Below are 17827 nucleotides of genomic sequence, written 5' to 3'. Positions count from 1 at the left end.
GATGATGTACTTTCAAATCATTATACAAAATAAAGAAAAAATAGAAACATAAATCTTACATTAGGTTGTTCTTTGAATCCAATCCATTAATGGTATTCTTTTTTTCTTTGTTGATCAAATAAGAAAAGTAAAATCAAATTTAACTTGGAGTGCATTCATACTAATTTGATCAACTCTTTTTGATAGTTTTGCATCACAAATTAAAATCGCACGGGGAGGGGGGGAATTGAGCCTAATCCCAAGGGTAAATTTTAATTTAACCCTAAATATATAATTCAAACAACATTTTAGAGAGCCTGCTAGCAATGGCCAACATGTATATACAGCTTTGATAAAATGAATGTCTAATAAAGAACAAACATAAACTTATATACGACATGAAAGAACCATCTATGCACACAAATGTTTCCATTTCTTAAAGATGAAGATGCTTTCTAACTCTCACAGGAAATGGGGATAATAAGAGACGAGCATTGGATCAGGAACGATAAGGGGCAACTTGTCGATGTACATTATTAGTCTCTTCAAATTCTCCTTTGCAATTGAAGACAAGTCCATGACATCACAGTCGCCAGGGACGGAATAAGGAGAAGACTATGGGGGGCCATGGCTTCCCTGTTTCTATGAAAAATATGGTTTGTCATAGCATTTTAAAAATATATCTCATTTTATACATAAAATGGCCCTAGTATAAAAAATACCTATCTCATTTTTCTCCTATCTTGTAGTCTCTTTTTATTTTGCATCAAAAAAATTTCATCCTATTAGAAATTACTTCTATGGTATTTGAATTTTTTGTGTATATACATAATTTATATATCGTATTATACATACATGCGTGCATATGTATATGGTGAAATTTTTTTATTTGTCTTTTGACTCCTTCGGTGATGAAATCATGATTCTGTTCCTGACAGTCGCTGGTGTAGACCCAGAGGTCACCAGAGTCTACTCTTATGAGACTGTCCAATATAAAGGACATGACTGAGACCGAGTACACTTGAAACAACAATTCAACTCTACATTAGTAGCCTCTAAAATTTTAAAGCAACGAAATCCAGTTCTAAACATCCATGAAACTCAAAACAGACAAAAAGATGCCCACCAATTTGTAGTTGTGGGATATGCAGAGCATGTAATCAAATATTGAAGTATTGTGGAAGCGAAATGCAATCATAAAATCAAGTTAGAAAACCCTTGTGCAACGCGCGCATACACACACTAATATGTATATACACATTTTATAATATCAATAATTCATATATCCACCAAGCATCATATATTTCCCCTATCACCAAGCAATTATCTTTAAATGACAATACTATCCAGTATCTTCCATGATCCAAAGAGTATTATTGGTTTTTTTTTATTATTTTTGATGTGGATATGATATGCATGTACAAGAATCCATGCCCAATAAACACAAAGAAGATCTTGTTGAAGAATCTAACCATTGTAACTGGGGTAGGAAATTCATGATCCCTTTGATATTTCTGCTCCCAACAAAAATGTTTCAAACTCTAATCATTGTTTTCATTTTTGTGCGAAAACAATTTTCGAAAATTTCAAAACAACCTTTTGGCGTTTAGTCAAAAGTGGGTTGTTTTTAGAACATTTTCCTGAAAACCGTTATTAGAAATAGTTTGCCAAAGAAGTTTTCCTAAAAATGAAAACAAAAAGCAGAAAAGGAAAATACAACCAAATATAAACCTCAGTCCACTCACCATAAAATTCTCTAACGCTAGCTCTCTTTTCATAAAAAAACATGGCAGTCTTGCCGTCCTTATAAGCTGCAAGCACCCATCAGCGTCATAGCCTTCCAAGTTAGTAAAACAATAAATCTCTCCAAGTAAAAGAGAATTAGCACAAAAACATGAAATGCACAAAAAAATATAAATGACCTTATAAATAAGGATTCTAAGCCATCCAAGGGCACCCGCTAGGTGACAATCAGTCCATTGAACAAGAACGAGAAAAATGCGAGAACACGGACTGTGTGATAATCTCATATGAAGGCAGGTATCATCATATTCCTATGGATAATTAGAAGCCCTGTACCTCAAAAGAAAACAATGAAGTCAAATAAAGAAAAGCAAACTAAGATCTAAGAAAAAAATTCGCACATTGCTTGTCTTCGAGCAAATTATCTAGGCAATTTGAGTAGTGTGGTTCAATCTAATTTTATCCAATCTAATAATCACATTAGAAGTCGATGAATACAATAGAAGAAACTAATTAGGGTACTGGGAATGACTGATCAAATATGAATACAAAAAACATTAGTTTGAAAAAAGAAGCATAAAACTGCAAGAGGGGGAAGGGCCAATTGATCCTGCTTTTTAAATCCTATTTTATGATTCAATCCAACAAAAACATGTCACAGTCTAACAGTTTGGCAAAACGTTCCAAATTAACAAATAAAAATGCAAAGTTGCCTAAGCAATCCATTAAATATCCGGTGATTACAAAAATATAAATGCATGCGTCACACGTATAAATAAATTTATATACAAATTTTTTGGTAAGAGTGTAAAGGCACACATATTACATAAATCCGGCTGCCAATGAAATCAATATTTTCTAAACCTATTTTAATGATTCAATTCAACAAAAACAATTTATACACTACCAGTCTACTGGTTTGGAAAAGCTTTCTGAACTAACATTTAGTAAGGCGAAGTTTCCTAATTTGGAGCAAAATTGTTTCCATCTCATATATATAAATAAATGGGCGAATTACACTAACGGTCCCTACAATTTAGAACTTGTGTCATTTTGGTCTTTGATCATTCAATTGTAATATATTTGACTCTGAATTTTAAATTTCGTTTCAAATAAAGACAATTGAAGACATTGTTACTCCATTTGAAGGGCAAAGTCGTCAATTTGATAAAATATAAATTAATTTGACAAAAATAAATGTCAAAAAATTATTTTTAAATTTTTAAAAATTAATTCTACCCACCAAAGATAAAACTATATAAAAATAATAAATATTTTACATTTTTATTTTTTTACCAAAAATAATTTTTAGTATGTGTTTGAATGATGATAATGTAATGAGTGGTTGTTTTTGTTAATATTTTTGGATGACTATCATGTAATAGATGGTTGTATTTGTTGTTAACATATATTTTTAGATGGTTATCATATAATCGATGATTATTAGGCTATGTATAATCAACATGTTTAATATATGAAATATTTTTAGTTTTAAATTTTTTGATTTAATATATTGGTTTAATAATGACATCAAAATTGTTACCATGTGTGACTTTTGAAAAAATAAAAACTAATTTAACGAAAATAAATATAAAAAAAAAATTATTTCTATATAAAAATGATGTGCTTTTAATTTTTTTCACCTATTTAATTTTTAGTTTCTTAGAAATTTTTTATGAAAACAGGTTCTGAAAACCAAACCAAACAAAACTTTATAACAAAAAAAAGTTTCAATATTATTTACTAAAAAACAAGACCATTATATTTCAAACAACATATAAGTTAATCAATACAAAATAAGTTATATGACGAATTTGCCTTTTAAATGGAGTAACAATATCTTCAATTGTCCTTATTTGAAACGACATTCAAAATTCAGGGTTAAATATAACACAATTGAAAGGTCAGAGACCAAAGTGACACAAGCTTCAAACTATAGAGACTATTAGTGTAATTCGTCGTAAATAAATATACATACAAATTGTTTTGGTAAGAATATATAGGCACACATTAGATTTTTAAATTTAGGATAACTAGAACTTTTTTTGGCCTTAAAATGTCAATTCTCATCAGAAAGAAAACAAACAGAATAACAAATAAATGTAAAAAATGATCATCAAGAAACAAATGCATAATTGAGAATGATATACTATATATACAATAAAAGTTTACATTTCTTGAGAAGTATCACTAAACAAGAAAAAAATATCACTAAAAAGAAAACAAGAAAAAATTCAATCTTGTTTAATTCAAGTTCTATGCAATGAAAAATCAAGAGCATGTTTGGTTGTTTGAAAATGAGAATCAAATCATTTTAGAATTGAATGTTTTATACATAGCTAGTTAAATATATTTAATTGTCAAAATTGAAACAAATAAAAAATCTTTAAACTAACTTTTTTTTACTGAACTTTAAAATTGCTTATCCCTTTTACACAAAGAATGACCTAATTTACAATTAGAGGATTCAAATCCTATTCTCTTGAACATTTGCATAAAATTTGAACCTCAATATTCAATATTGGTTTTGTTTGTAATGATACCAATGTATTCAAAAGCAAAGAGAAAGCAAATGAAGACAGAGAGTATTGAAATGTACGTATCGAACCGATCATCTTAGAGATGAGTTTGAGCTTGTCCTGGGCCGGCCTCTTCGATGAGCTCTTTGACTTGGCCACTTGTGAGGCACTTCTCGATCATTTTTTATCTGGAGAGAAACCAAAATATCAAAACGCATTACAAACTCAATCTACCCAAGAACAAATGAATTTGAAAAATTAATTGAAACAAACTAAATTGTAAGAAATAAGCCAGCAATTCTCCTGTTGCAATCTTAGGAAGAGGCTTTGCCATGAAGAGAAACAATTGGTATGCATAATTTCTCCACACAGTAACAAACACTAAAAACATACAAATCAGAAGACAAACAATGAGCCGAAACATCACCAATAGGTAGAGCAAGAAGAAGGTGGTGCAAAATTTAAATGTTGCCCCAATCAATTCTTCTACAAAGCGAATTGTCTTCTATCATTCAAGAAATTACATTATACCTTTGAAATTTTTAATTTTATAACAAATGATCTCTTTTATTAATAAATAGAGATTGTTGAAGATATATATTATTTTCTTATTATGTGTCCTTTAAGGCATACGTTAGTAGACTAATTAGTTCCTATAGCATTTTTCATGTTCAACTATTAACTTTTCAAAAACATCATAATTAATTTTCACTATATCCTTACATTCCCCATGCAAGTATAGAAAGTTAAAATTCATTTATTACTTTCTTAATACTTATGTTAACGCTACGAATCATGAAAATGATCATGAAAGATCCTTCACATTTGGATTACACCTAGAATAAAACACCACACACTAATGAAGGGATGACAAATTTTCATAATGCATTTCATGATATTTTTTTCATGACTTGTACTATTATTCTTATATATTTATGCAATAATAATGCTAAGCTGACCACCTAATTTTACCACTTTCTTTTCCCACGTTAGTTGACATTTCACATTCCGAATCAACTTTCACGTGTTGGGTTTGAATTTGCACTGAAAAGTATTTGTAATATCGTCCCCGAACGTCCCGGGAGGGAAATCCCGTTCTGTTCATATTGAAAATTTTCACGGTCCTGTATCTAATCTCGCAGAGTGCAATGCAAGACCGATGAATCATCAAAGAGTCAAAATACGGCAAATCGTTTTGAAAAATAGATTTTTTAGAAAGAAGTGCCAAACATGGACTGCTTTGCCAGATACAGAGTCGCCACCTAAATATTTTATTTTGGAAAAATTTAGGAAACCCTGACTCGTTTGCCTAAGGCCACATGTCCGTCATCACCAAAGTTGCCTCGGCTCGGGAACTTGGGTACGATTGGGGAAGGTCAGCTATGAGCACCCCCGCTCGCCCGATCCGAAGATCGGCCTCTAATAACCATGATATCGAGTTTTGAAAACATTACGCGTTCTTATTCCGGTTATTAGCCTAGAATTACTATGTGATGCTCGCAGCAAAACAAGTACAGACTGGGTCGCCTGAATTGGAAAAAAGCATTTCATGTTTGTTTTTAAAAACGGTTTGCTACTTGCAAGTAGACTAAAATGCAGGTTTTGCCACCCTCAAGTGGGCTTAGAAAAGATGGTTTTGCCACTATCTAGTGGGTTTAAAACTCACAGTTAATGCATTATTCCAATTCAGGTAATTCAACCTCTACCTACAGGCATTCAAGCAGTTATATCAGATAAGCAAGTAGCCTCATGGTAAGCATGCTGTCATGGCAGTCACTCACACGCATGCAAGGATGCTAAAGCATAAACACTTACCGAGTACTCCAAGCCAAAATAGAAACTTGTTAGTAATCATATGCATGATCCTAGTTCATGTTAAGATGGCTAATGCAACATACGCAAGATGCAACTGCAATAGGCTCGGCTATTCTAAGATGACATATGATGATGCTACAGCTAACACGTATTCAACTCGGAATTGAAATACTATGCAGTTAGTACAATGCACCGAGCCCGGTGCATGCAAGACAAATGTATGGATGCACGCATGCATAGCATAAGGTATGCTAATTTAAATATGCCCTAATACTAACCATTGAAAGCAGGTAAGTAGAAGGGAGAAAGAAATGGTGTTGGAAGACACGCACACACGCACGCACACTTATTACACATTTGCCCTCGCTCGGAGGGTTCGAAATAATAATACAGGCCGAATAATGAATTAACTATCCTAGCTGATTAATTATTACAAAACTTCTAATTAATTAACAAATTAATTACAAAAAAAAAGCCTAAATATGAAACTAAAGAGACCGCCGCAGCTCTGCCTCGGAATGCGTGGATGATGCATGCTTGACTCGCCTTGCTCGGAAACCCGGTACCATGCCACTGTTGCCTCTGTTTATACTGCCTTACTCCTCTGAAAATTATAAAAGTTTCCAGGACCCTTCTGAATAACTCCCTGAGTGTTGTGGGATGCCACCGGCCATAATAGAGCATTACCGGCTATGAGAATGTGGCCGTCAGCCAAAAATTGAACCACCGGCTGGACTTTGGTAGTCGGTCGGCACTGTAAGTGGCCGGCCGGCCATTCCTTCCTGCAGAACCCTGTTTTGACAGCAGTAGAGGACAGACAGTGCATGGCATGGAAATTTCAAAGCAATGTGCGCATGGTCACTCTCCCAATCATGCTATGGACTCAAGGGAGTGTGGCCCTTGGTCCTCGGGCCACCAATCACGCATTTCGATGCATGATGGCCAAAGACACCAAGCTTGCAAATCAATGTAAATGCATGCGACAAAACAAATGAATGCCTCATGCCCTATCATGTTGAGATCGAGGGCATCGGCGACCGAGGGTTGAGACGTGTTTCGTCACTTGGAGTACGAACACACCTTACCCCTCTTGCTTGGTTTGACACCCCAAACCAAGCAAAATGTAATGCATGTATGCAACATGGCTCAAACATGCGAAGTAGCTCAAGTATGCCATATGGGACTAAGGTAATGAACATGCCAAATGCAATGTGCCAAACATGCAAGATGCAATGCCAGGCACTCTATCATGCAAGCTAGGATATGAAATGCAACTAGCTAAACAATATGCAAATGTGCAAACATGATACAATGCAAGCCTGATACCAAAGCAATGCAACACATCAAACATGCGATTATATACAAAGATGGACTTAAACCGAGATGGGAAGGCCTCAGCCCATCCCAAAACAGTGGCCAAGAATACTAAAATAATGGTGCCAAGCCTAAGACTAAGGCATGAAAGGCAACTCTCAAGAACACTCAAAGGTGACAAAAATGGACATTAAGCACTCATGTTAAACTTTGAAAAGCATGCAAAGGATGATGCCAAAACATGCTAGGGAATGAGTGCGAGATAGAAGACATTCAAGGCCACAAAGAAAGCATTACTCAACACCTACCCCAAGCAAACATGGCATGGATTTTTCAATGCAAAACAGAGTTTTATCATGCAAAATGAGCCCCAAAAACCTCTGATATGGCAGCCCAAAGCCTCAAACACATAGGCATGCACAAAAGCCCCAAACATGGAGCATAAGACCACATCTCTTCAAGGCATTGAAAAGGGTAACAAATGCAATTATGTAAGCATAAAACATGAACTGAAATGGCATAATAAGTGACTCCAAATCACTGAAATAGCCCAACTAAAGCATGCTTATGACTCACACACCCAAGGCTCACAAGCCAAAATGCATGGAGGCCATACAAATCATGACAAGCATGGTGAAATCAGTACCCAACAGACCTTAAGCATGGCAAAATAATGCTAAAACCTTCTTGGAACCAAACCAAAATCATGCTAGAATGTCATCTCATAACATAATACATATTAGACCAAAACATGAGATTACAAGGCAAGCATATAATGCATGAAATGGACCATTAATCCAACCAAACACAGTGATATAATATGACCAAATAACATCCAAAAACCTTTGAAATGGAGCCAAAAACAACTAAGCATGCATGCTACCCTTGTGAGCCAAAAAAAATGAACAAATGAGAGACCAAGGGAGAGGGGTGTCCCTCCCCTATGCAAGAATTCAAGACCCCTTCACCACTACTGAAAATCCACTGGATTTTAGTGATGAGAAGGCCAATACGCAAAAGGTTCCAAAGCTCAACAAAAGAAGGTACAAAAGGGGCCAAACAAGGCCTAAGAGGGGGAGGTCGACCCCAAACACAAAAGAGACCTTAATGAAAGATCTTAAGCATGAAAATACAAGACTTTTTTCAGTTATACACAAAGCTTAAATCAGTATGCAAGATAGGTTAAAAACTAGTGCAAGAATGGGAATATAAAGCAACTATACTCACCCTTGAAGAACACTTGAAGAACAGTAAGTCCAGCCCCTTTTTCTGATCAAAACCAACCCAAAACCTCCAAGAACAATCTCTCAACACCTCAAGAACCGAAGTATGGTGTAATACTATGTGCCCTAGTGCAAAACTAAGAACAAAACACACTTTTGAACTCTCAAACACACACAAATGAAGAGAGAGAGGGGGATATAGAGAGAGAGTGGTTTATATATTAGATATATATGTATTATCTCTGGTTTTGCTGAACCTCTTCAAAGGAAGAGGAGGGTCCTCTGATATAAAGCAAGATGAAGGCTTGAAGCTTCTAAGGGAAGCTAAACAAAAGGGTCAAGAGGGTCAAGCTTCTCAAGGAAGCTAACCTAAAGGTCCAAGCTTCTTGAGGAAGCTAAGACAAAGGGTCAAGCTTCCTCAAGAAGCTTGAGCAAAGGGTCCAAGCTTCTTGAGGAAGCTAGGACCAAAAGGGTGCAAAAGGTGCAATTCCTCCATATAGGTGTATGGAGGACAAATCCGTGCACTCCAACTGGCACAACTGGCATACATAATGTCTGAAAAAGGCAAAAAGGTGGTACCGGCCAGAAAAGGAGTCCATCGGCCAAATAAATGGTCGGCCGACCACACAAAGTGCCGACCGGCCATCACCAATGGTCGGTGGCAAGAAGACACGGCCGGTGGCCTCAAGCCATGGCAGGTGAGGCGTGGGGATGGCCAACAAGCCATTCTCTACCTTCCAAAGCAAAAACCAACAAGTGTTTGGTCCAACCAAGCACAAGACAACCGAGTTGAGAGATCCTGAGGCAAGGCGCGTAGCCGAGACCTCCGGGAACTCAAAACGAACACGAACATGGATGATCGCCGAGTATTCAAACGGTGACGTCCAAGTCTTGAGGACGGTCAAAAATGGGGTGTCTACAGTATTTAAACATTTTTTATTTGTTTTGCAAAAAAAAATTTAAAAATTAATTTGACAAAAAAATACTCACTTATGTGATTTATTTATAAAAAGAGAAATGATTTTTAAAATTTTTAAATATAATATTTATTTTTATCAAATTAGTTCCTATTTTTTCAAAATTTAAAAATTCAACAAAACAATACACTAATTCAAATTACCATAATTTATGAACAGAATAATTTCCAACATTTTTATTTTACTGCCTGTTAATGAATGAAATGGAATTGTTAGTCATCGTATTTATATGAACGAGTCATTTGTTTAACTTTTTATTTTCAGATTTAAAAACTACCATTCTGAAGCTAATTCATCAATAAAATTCAGAACAATCAATCTAAAGCAATTAAGAATTGTACAATTTACTTCATAATTGTGTTTAAGAAATCAAAGCCATTAACACAACAATGTACTGAAATTTCTTAACTAGACTACGCATTGATAACATAATAAGTTAATTGAGTTAAAAAATCTAAAGCTTCATTAGATCAGGCTACAGTAAAAGTGAATCTAACTGAATCATTTTGCTATCCTTTACACAAAAAAATTCAATCATAAGAAAATATTAATCCTTCACAAAAGTTAAGCTTCCATCATTAACAAAACTAAAAGTGGTCTTCGTGCTCAATTAAGTTGATGGTCTCCGTGGCACGCATTTTGCTGATCTCCATGCTCATCCCAGAAAAAACACATAAGATGGTTCAATCAAGTTGATGTAAAAATTCCAGTTTTTCATTGACCATATTTGACTGCCCATATTGACTGATCCCATATATATTAGGTTGGCCATTCATGGTGGACCATGTGAGCGATCCCTAGAACCTGTGTGTTTGAAGTAAATGTTGCAGATCAGAAACCTAAAATATACAGTATAAGTTGTTATAATTCGCTTCAAACTCAACACGACCTATCGATCATACTATCAAAAGTATTGTAGTCTAAAAATCTAAACAATAATAATTACATTAAAGTTTGAATTTTGTTGTGTTCGAGGTAGATCAAATATTTCCGCAGGAGTTGTTCCATGCTCATTATTGACTTCCTCACAATCTTTTACTTGCCAGTCCTACAAAATACTGTTGGACAATCTTCACTGTAATTAAATTAATTAATTCTATTTGCGTACTAAACGACAAACAGAATATAAAAGAAAAATAGGAAAAGAGAGAAAATTGTTTGATTACAAAAATCAAACTAGAAATAAAATTAAATAAATAAAAACATATTTTATTTTGTTACAAAAACAAAATTAAAATCTGATTTAAATAAATAAAAATAACACAAAAAATAAATAACTTACTTGATTAATTTCCTAAATAATAATTTGATCAAGTCTAGTGTTTGACAGTGTGTCCTTAAGACAGATTCGTCCTCTCCACGGTGCTTTCAGAATATGGACGTCTATCTCCCAGGATGAAATGATCAACTACAAATAAATGCAGCACTACAATTTATTTGTTCAACGAACACACTAAGTGTTTACACTCTCACAAAAATTAAATGCAGCAAAATGAAGAATAAATTTTTGCAGAATAAATAAAAACGGAAGGGACCTGTTTGGGTGTAGAGAAAAATTGGAACAGATTAATTCCAGAATTAATTTGAATTCTAAACAGTTGGACAGATTTTATTTAAAAAAATAAAATTAAATCCAAATGTTTCTGGCCCAAAAAGATTAGTATTAGGCTGAACAAGCCCAACCCAACCACACACCACGGTCGGGCGGGCTGGGCTTAGGCGCGGGTGCGGTGATTTTTGGGTCTAATGAGTCTAACCCATTTTTCCCATAATCTCCCTCTCTACAAAACTTGGGTACCCTTGGGGCACACCCCAAGTTCCAATCCCATGCCTTATAAACCCATTCAAACCTTTCCACCAAATCAATGTGGGACAAGCCTTATTCATACCTTTAAGGATTTTCCACCAAAACTCCATTTCCATGTAGCATACTTTGGCTTTAATTTCCCATTCACTCGGTAATAGTTTTGAGCAACCAAATATACCACGTGAATTACAACGTGACATAGAATGTGTTACCACTGTGACCCGCCAAATTTGACGCTCGGGCCCCACCTAAATAATAGACCAAAGTTAGGAAAAAATTCTAGTTTTACCCAGAATTTGCCAACCATTTCCAACAATCCCCCACATGAATGGAATTTGATAACAACGGAAATGCAACAATATGCAGGCTTTATCGAAAGAATATAAGTCAAAAATATCTTGCATCAGGATAGGTAGCTTTCAGTCTTGAACCTTCCCTAGTAATAACCTATCGGACTTATTAGTTAACCAATGGACGCGATGCCTTGAATTGTTCATCCGTTTGTGTAAGCCAAGACAATAAATTTCACACAAAATATCTTTTAACACATCGTGGTTCTCACTGTTGTGTTCTTTTTGGCCTTGAACGGTCCTGCTTTTCATGAGTGTTTCTAAAGAATTTAGCCTCTTTCATTCTCATAGAACCGGCCCCAGTTCGACACTCATATAGGTGATTCTTATTGTAAGTATCTCTTTATACGTGTCTTGATTTTTATACCTAAATCAAGATATAAGTAATCATTAAAAGCAAAACTTATCCTTATACCCTTGCAGACAACACATGTTGCAGATATCACTCCCACCATAGGAATGGGTAAGGAATTTTAATCCCTTGGTGATTTCTGGTGAGCCACACATAATTTAGTTGTCCCTTTGAACTTAGTTCTTGGGATCTCCAGTCATTTAAGTAGGGTTACCATTATGATGACTCTTATGTAATAGGCTTTAATCCCATCCCCTTCGATGAACTATACGCTAGCTCTTTTGTCAAACCTTTTGTTAACGGATCCGCAATATTCTCTTTAGATTTTATATAATCTATTGAGATTATTCCATTTGACAACAATTGCCTAACGATATTATGTCGACAACGAATGCGTCGTGACTTACCATTATACATATGATTTTGTGCCCTGCCTATTGCAGATTGATTATCACAATGAATACAAATAGCTGGCACAGGTTTAGGCCATATTGGAATGTCTTCTAAGAAGTGACGAAGCCATTCTACTTTTTCTCCTGCTTTGTCTAAAGCAATGAACTTGGATTCCATTGTGGATCGTGCAATACATGTTTGTTTCGTGGATTTCCAAGAAATAGCAGTGCCTCCTAGAGTAAAGACTTATCCACTAGTGGATTTTGAATCTTTAGTAACCGATATCCAATTGGCATCACAATAACCTTCAAGTACTGTTGGATATCGAGTAAAGATCAAACCATGATCATGAGTAAATCTTAGATATCTAAGAACCCGAATGATCGCTTTCCAATGGTCTTCTCTGAGGTTACTAGTGTACCTACTCAATTTACTGACTGCATATGTTATGTCAGGATGAGTAAAATTCATTAGGTACATTAGGCTTCCAATGATTTGGGAGTATTTTAACTGAGACACTGCATCGCCTTTATTTTTTGATAAATAAAGACTGATGTCTACAAGTGTTCTACCTAAATTCGTATAATCCTTGATAAATTTACCAAGAATTTTTTCAATATAATGTGATTGAGATAATGCATATCCGTCAGATGTTTTAGTAATTTTCATTCCTAATATAACATTTGCGACCCCCATATCTTTTATATCAAATCTTTTGTTAAGCATTTGCTTAGTTGATTTGATCATGTTTTGACTACTTCCAAAGATAAGCATGTCATCCACATAAAGCCAAACTATGACATATCCTTGGTCAGTGTTTTTAACATAGACGTATTTGTTACATTCATTTATCTTAAACCCATTAGTAAGCATTGCATGATCAAATTTTTCATGCCATTGCTTAGGTGCTTGGTTTAATCCATAAAGAGATTTTACAAGCCGACAAACCTTCTTTTCTTGCCACGGTACTACAAACCCTTCGGGTTGCTCCATATAGATCTCTTCATTTAGATCACTGTTTAAGAAAGCTGTCTTAACATCCATTTGATGTATTTCTAAATTGAACAACGCTGCTATAGCAATAAGCATGCGAATGGATATTATTCTTGTCACAGGGGAATATGTGTCAAAATAGTCAAGACCTTCCTTTTGTCTGTAACCTTTAACTACAAGTCTTGCTTTATACTTGTCAATTAAACCATCTGCTTTCATTTAGAACCTGGTGGAAGATCCACCAATTCCCAAGTATGATTTTGCATAATGGATTCAATTTCATTATTAACAGCCTCTTTCCAGAAAGGTGCTTCAGGACCTGTCATTGCTGCCTTAAAGCTTTGAGGTTCATTTTCTAATAGGTATGTTAGGAAATCTGGACCAAAGGATTTTGATGTTCTTGCTCTCTTACTTCGTCTTGGTTCATCATCAGTTAAATCCTGTTGGTCGAGACCATTACTAGCCTTTTGTGTTGATTGGCATTAGTCTCTTGACTTTGTGTACAATCATAAGTTCTTTTTTGTGAACTTAATTCCTGTCCTTTCTTGTAAGGAAAGACATGTTCAAAAAACACAGCATTCGTTGACTCTATAATAGTGTTCACATTTATATCAGGTATTTCTGATTTATAATTCAGAAACCGATATGCACTAATATTCTGAGCATAACCAATAAACACACAATCTAATGTTTTTGGTCCAATCTTAGTCTTTTTACGAATAGGAACTTCAGCTTTTGCCAAACACCCCCACACTTTTAAGTATTTGTAGGAAGGTGGTCGATCTTTCCACAATTCATAAGGAGTATTGTTGGTTTTCTTGTGGGGTATTTTGTTAAGAACATAATTAGCAGACAATATTGCTTCCCCCCACAAGTTCTGTGGTAAGCTTGAACTTAGTAACATGGCATTCATCATTTCTTTTAGGGTTCTATTCTTTCTTTCAGCAATTCTATTTTGCTAAGGAGAATAGGGTGCTGTAGTTTGATAAATAATGCCATGTTGTGCACAAAATTCATTTAATGGTGCATTATATTTACCACCCCTATCACTTCTACCCATTTTGAAAAATCTAGAAATCCCCCCTAGATATTGATTTGTGATTATGTAACAATTTTAAGCAGTATATAACAATCCCAATCAAACAATCAAGACAAATTAACACAACGATTTTAACGTGGAAAAACCACAATTGGACACCTCCAACTGTGATTAAAAAACCACGGGCAACAGCCACAAAACAATCCACTAAGAAGATTTAAAGGAATTACACAGGTATACTCTCAATTACCTAGCGAATCCACGCCTAATTGAACCAACCTCTATGTGCCTCTTCCAACCCGTCTTCACCTCGGAATTGTCTTTACGATGAGCCACCCCGGAATCCAACAAAGCTTCAGGCTCGAATTCTTCAGAATCCACCAAAGAACAACTCTCTCTTTTGTAGAACAAACAAAACCTTTGATGTATACTCTTTAAAACATGAGTTGAATACTCAATCAAAACATCAAAGAAAACTAGCAAAATATCCCCAGATATAAACCCTAGAACCCAAGAAGAAGATCTGGAGTAGTTATCCTAAAATCTGACCCAACACGCGAATTTATAGAATCTGTCCTGCGATCTCCGCTCGAGCGCCCAACAGCCCGCTTGAGCGGCTTCAGCAAAATATGCGCGTGATATAACAGAGGTTCGCTCGAGCGCTAGAGAACCCGCTCGAGCGTGAAATCACATAGCTCAGTACTTTTACAGGCGATCAAAACTTCTGGAACCAGGGATTCTCCGCTCGAGCGGGATAAAGTCCGCTCGAGCGGACAAGCAACTTGGAATGCATTTTTGCATTTTGCTTCGGGGGCGCAGCCCCCTGGACCCTCGCGAGCTGACCGGGCAGCTCGATCCCCATCATAATCAGTGAAGTGGCAATCTTGAAAGCATTAACATCACAAACTTCTCTGCAAGGCTCAATTCGGGTTGGATTTGCATCTAAACACTCATAGCCTCACTGAAATAAAAGTGCGAAAATAAATACAATTGAAAGGAGTTTTGTCAAACGGGATTGCCAAGAATAAAACCTAACAATCTCCCCTTTTGACAATGCCGTGACAAAACACACCTAGCAAATAAAATCCTAAACACCCCAACCCATAACAGTCAACAAAAATCAACTTCTTTCTCAAGGTCATGATCTGCAAAACAGTTATTAGTGCCACAATCTTCAAAACAACTATTAGTCCCATAAGGCCATGTTTGATTCACAACACTAATAGTGAGGTATTAATAATCCTATCAAATTAGTGTGGTATTAACTATCCCACCCCTACTCCATTACTAATGATCCTACAAATTTGTTGGATTAATTATTCATTGGATTAATAATCCTAAACAAAAATGTCAAAACAAACATAGGATGATTGGGCCCACGGATTAATAATCCTAATCCCATGCTTTAATCCTTCCAATCAAACATGCCCTAGAGTATATGAAAAAGCAATAAACATATGACACGGTTATCTTGAAACATGAGATGGAAAACATGAATAGATGAAAACTAAGACTCATGAAAAATAACTCTCAAACAACAAAAGCAAGATCATAAACCACACAAACAATGATATGACGATGTAAATATCAGGAGTATGCAAGAAGGAAATAATTTGCAAACAGTGCATAGAAACAAGCAAAACAACTATCGCCAATTTCCCTTACCAAACAAATCAAAGTGTTCATGCTAACAAACTCTTGCAATGATAAACCAAACTCCCTTACCAACCCAAATCAAGCTGAACCAAACTCCCCCTCACTAAAAGCAACCACAAACACTGAAAACAGTGAACAAGAAGAAAACGACAAAAAATAATATGGTGAAGCAAGCAAGGAATTTCAGATTAGTATCTTAAAACACATAAGATTATCCAAGAAGCACCATTACAAGAAAACACAATGTGCACAGTCTATAAAAGATTCCTCATGAAAGAAAGTGATGCATTATGTGAAAAGCATAGATCCCATGAGAAAAGTGTGTGTGTGAAACTTGGAGTTCGACAAACACTAGATTCAATCCTAGTAGTGATATGAAAACTGGACCTTCGACAAGAGAATCTTAAGCACGACAAAGAAAAGTCAAACCACTAGGAATCAAGGGGTATTTGTTGAGTAAAGGCGGAGGCTCCCCCTCAATCAATGAATCTTTTTTTTTTCTTTCTTTTGCATATTTTGTTTTCTTCTCTTTCTTTTTCTTTTTATTTTTCTTTTTCTTTTGCACAATCATTGGTGGCTGACATGCTCAAGAGTATGGAAACCGAACCAGAGAAGCATGGATATAATAAGGATGGCCTGGTTGGTGACTCTGAGGTAGCCTTTTCCTCATGTGTAGACACCCCATTTTTGACTGACCTTAAGACTCAGACATCACTGATTGAGCGCTCGGTGATATTGCATATTGTGCTCGTTCAGAAGTTTCAGAGTCCCGGCTGCAAGCCTTGCCTTCGGACTTTCGGACTCTTTCGCGCCTTGCCTCGGTTTGCGAACCAGGCTCTGTTTTCTCTATTTTCTCTTCCCGAAGAGAGGGAGAGGTCTCGTAGATCATCTCTCAGTGGCCGTAGGCTACGTTTCATGGTCGTAGGCCATTTTTTTTCCTATTTGGAGCCCGGTTTCTGATTTTTTAGAGCCGACGGTCGTGTGCCTCGGTCCGGGACCGCCTAACCACCTCTGTTTATTCTGGTTTTTGGCACATACCTTATTTTCTCCCTTTTAAGGAACACTGTGGCTTGAGAGACCAACTTCGTGGTCAAACGCCACCTCCGGTGCTTAACAGCCCATTTTCGGGGTCCCGGGCCACGCGTTTCGGTCCCCGACCCTCCGTTTTGCATCTGTTTTGGTTCATTTTGGTGGAGACCTTATTTTCATTGTTAGAAAGCTTGTAGGAGGGTGGGAGGCCAGCAATTGTTCTGGAAAGCCAGCTTTATTTCTTCATCGCTCTCCGTCGCCCGTTTTCCTCACTAAAAAGCTAATGTTGACCACCCTGGGGCCACTTTCTTTAGCCCTAAACCCCATATTTGTGTTGTACACACCTGGGAGGCCACCAATATGTATAGGCCGGCCAGTAATTGTCCTTGACCCTTTTGAACCCCTCTAAAAAGTTAGATTTTCTCTCTCTTGGTTCACATTTTCTGGGTTTTGACCACATAGTTGTGTTATGCACACATGGGAGGCCACCTTTTTGGGGTGGCCGGCCAGCAATTTTCATTGACCCTTTTGACCCCTGGCCGGCCGGCCAGGGGGGGTGGCCAGCCTGCCACCTGAACCTTTTGAACCTGGCCAGCCAGAATCCCCTCTCCAAATGCCTTCTAGCTGTACCCTCTATT

At 36.3% G+C, this 17827-nt stretch overlaps 1 protein-coding gene across 2 annotated transcripts in view; it reads left to right on the top strand.

Moving 5' to 3' along the window:
• Window positions 1-17827, top strand: part of LOC114314054 (uncharacterized) — a 287622-nt gene that overhangs the window by 86738 nt on the left and 183057 nt on the right. The gene's annotated exons all lie outside the window — the stretch shown is intronic.

Source organism: Camellia sinensis, chromosome 1 (genome assembly GCF_055761805.1).
Source record: "Camellia sinensis isolate YWXY chromosome 1, ASM5576180v1, whole genome shotgun sequence".
Classification (NCBI taxonomy): Eukaryota; Viridiplantae; Streptophyta; class Magnoliopsida; order Ericales; family Theaceae; genus Camellia; species Camellia sinensis.
Note: the sequence above shows the minus strand (reverse complement) of the source record. Positions and strands in the feature narration are given on the sequence as shown.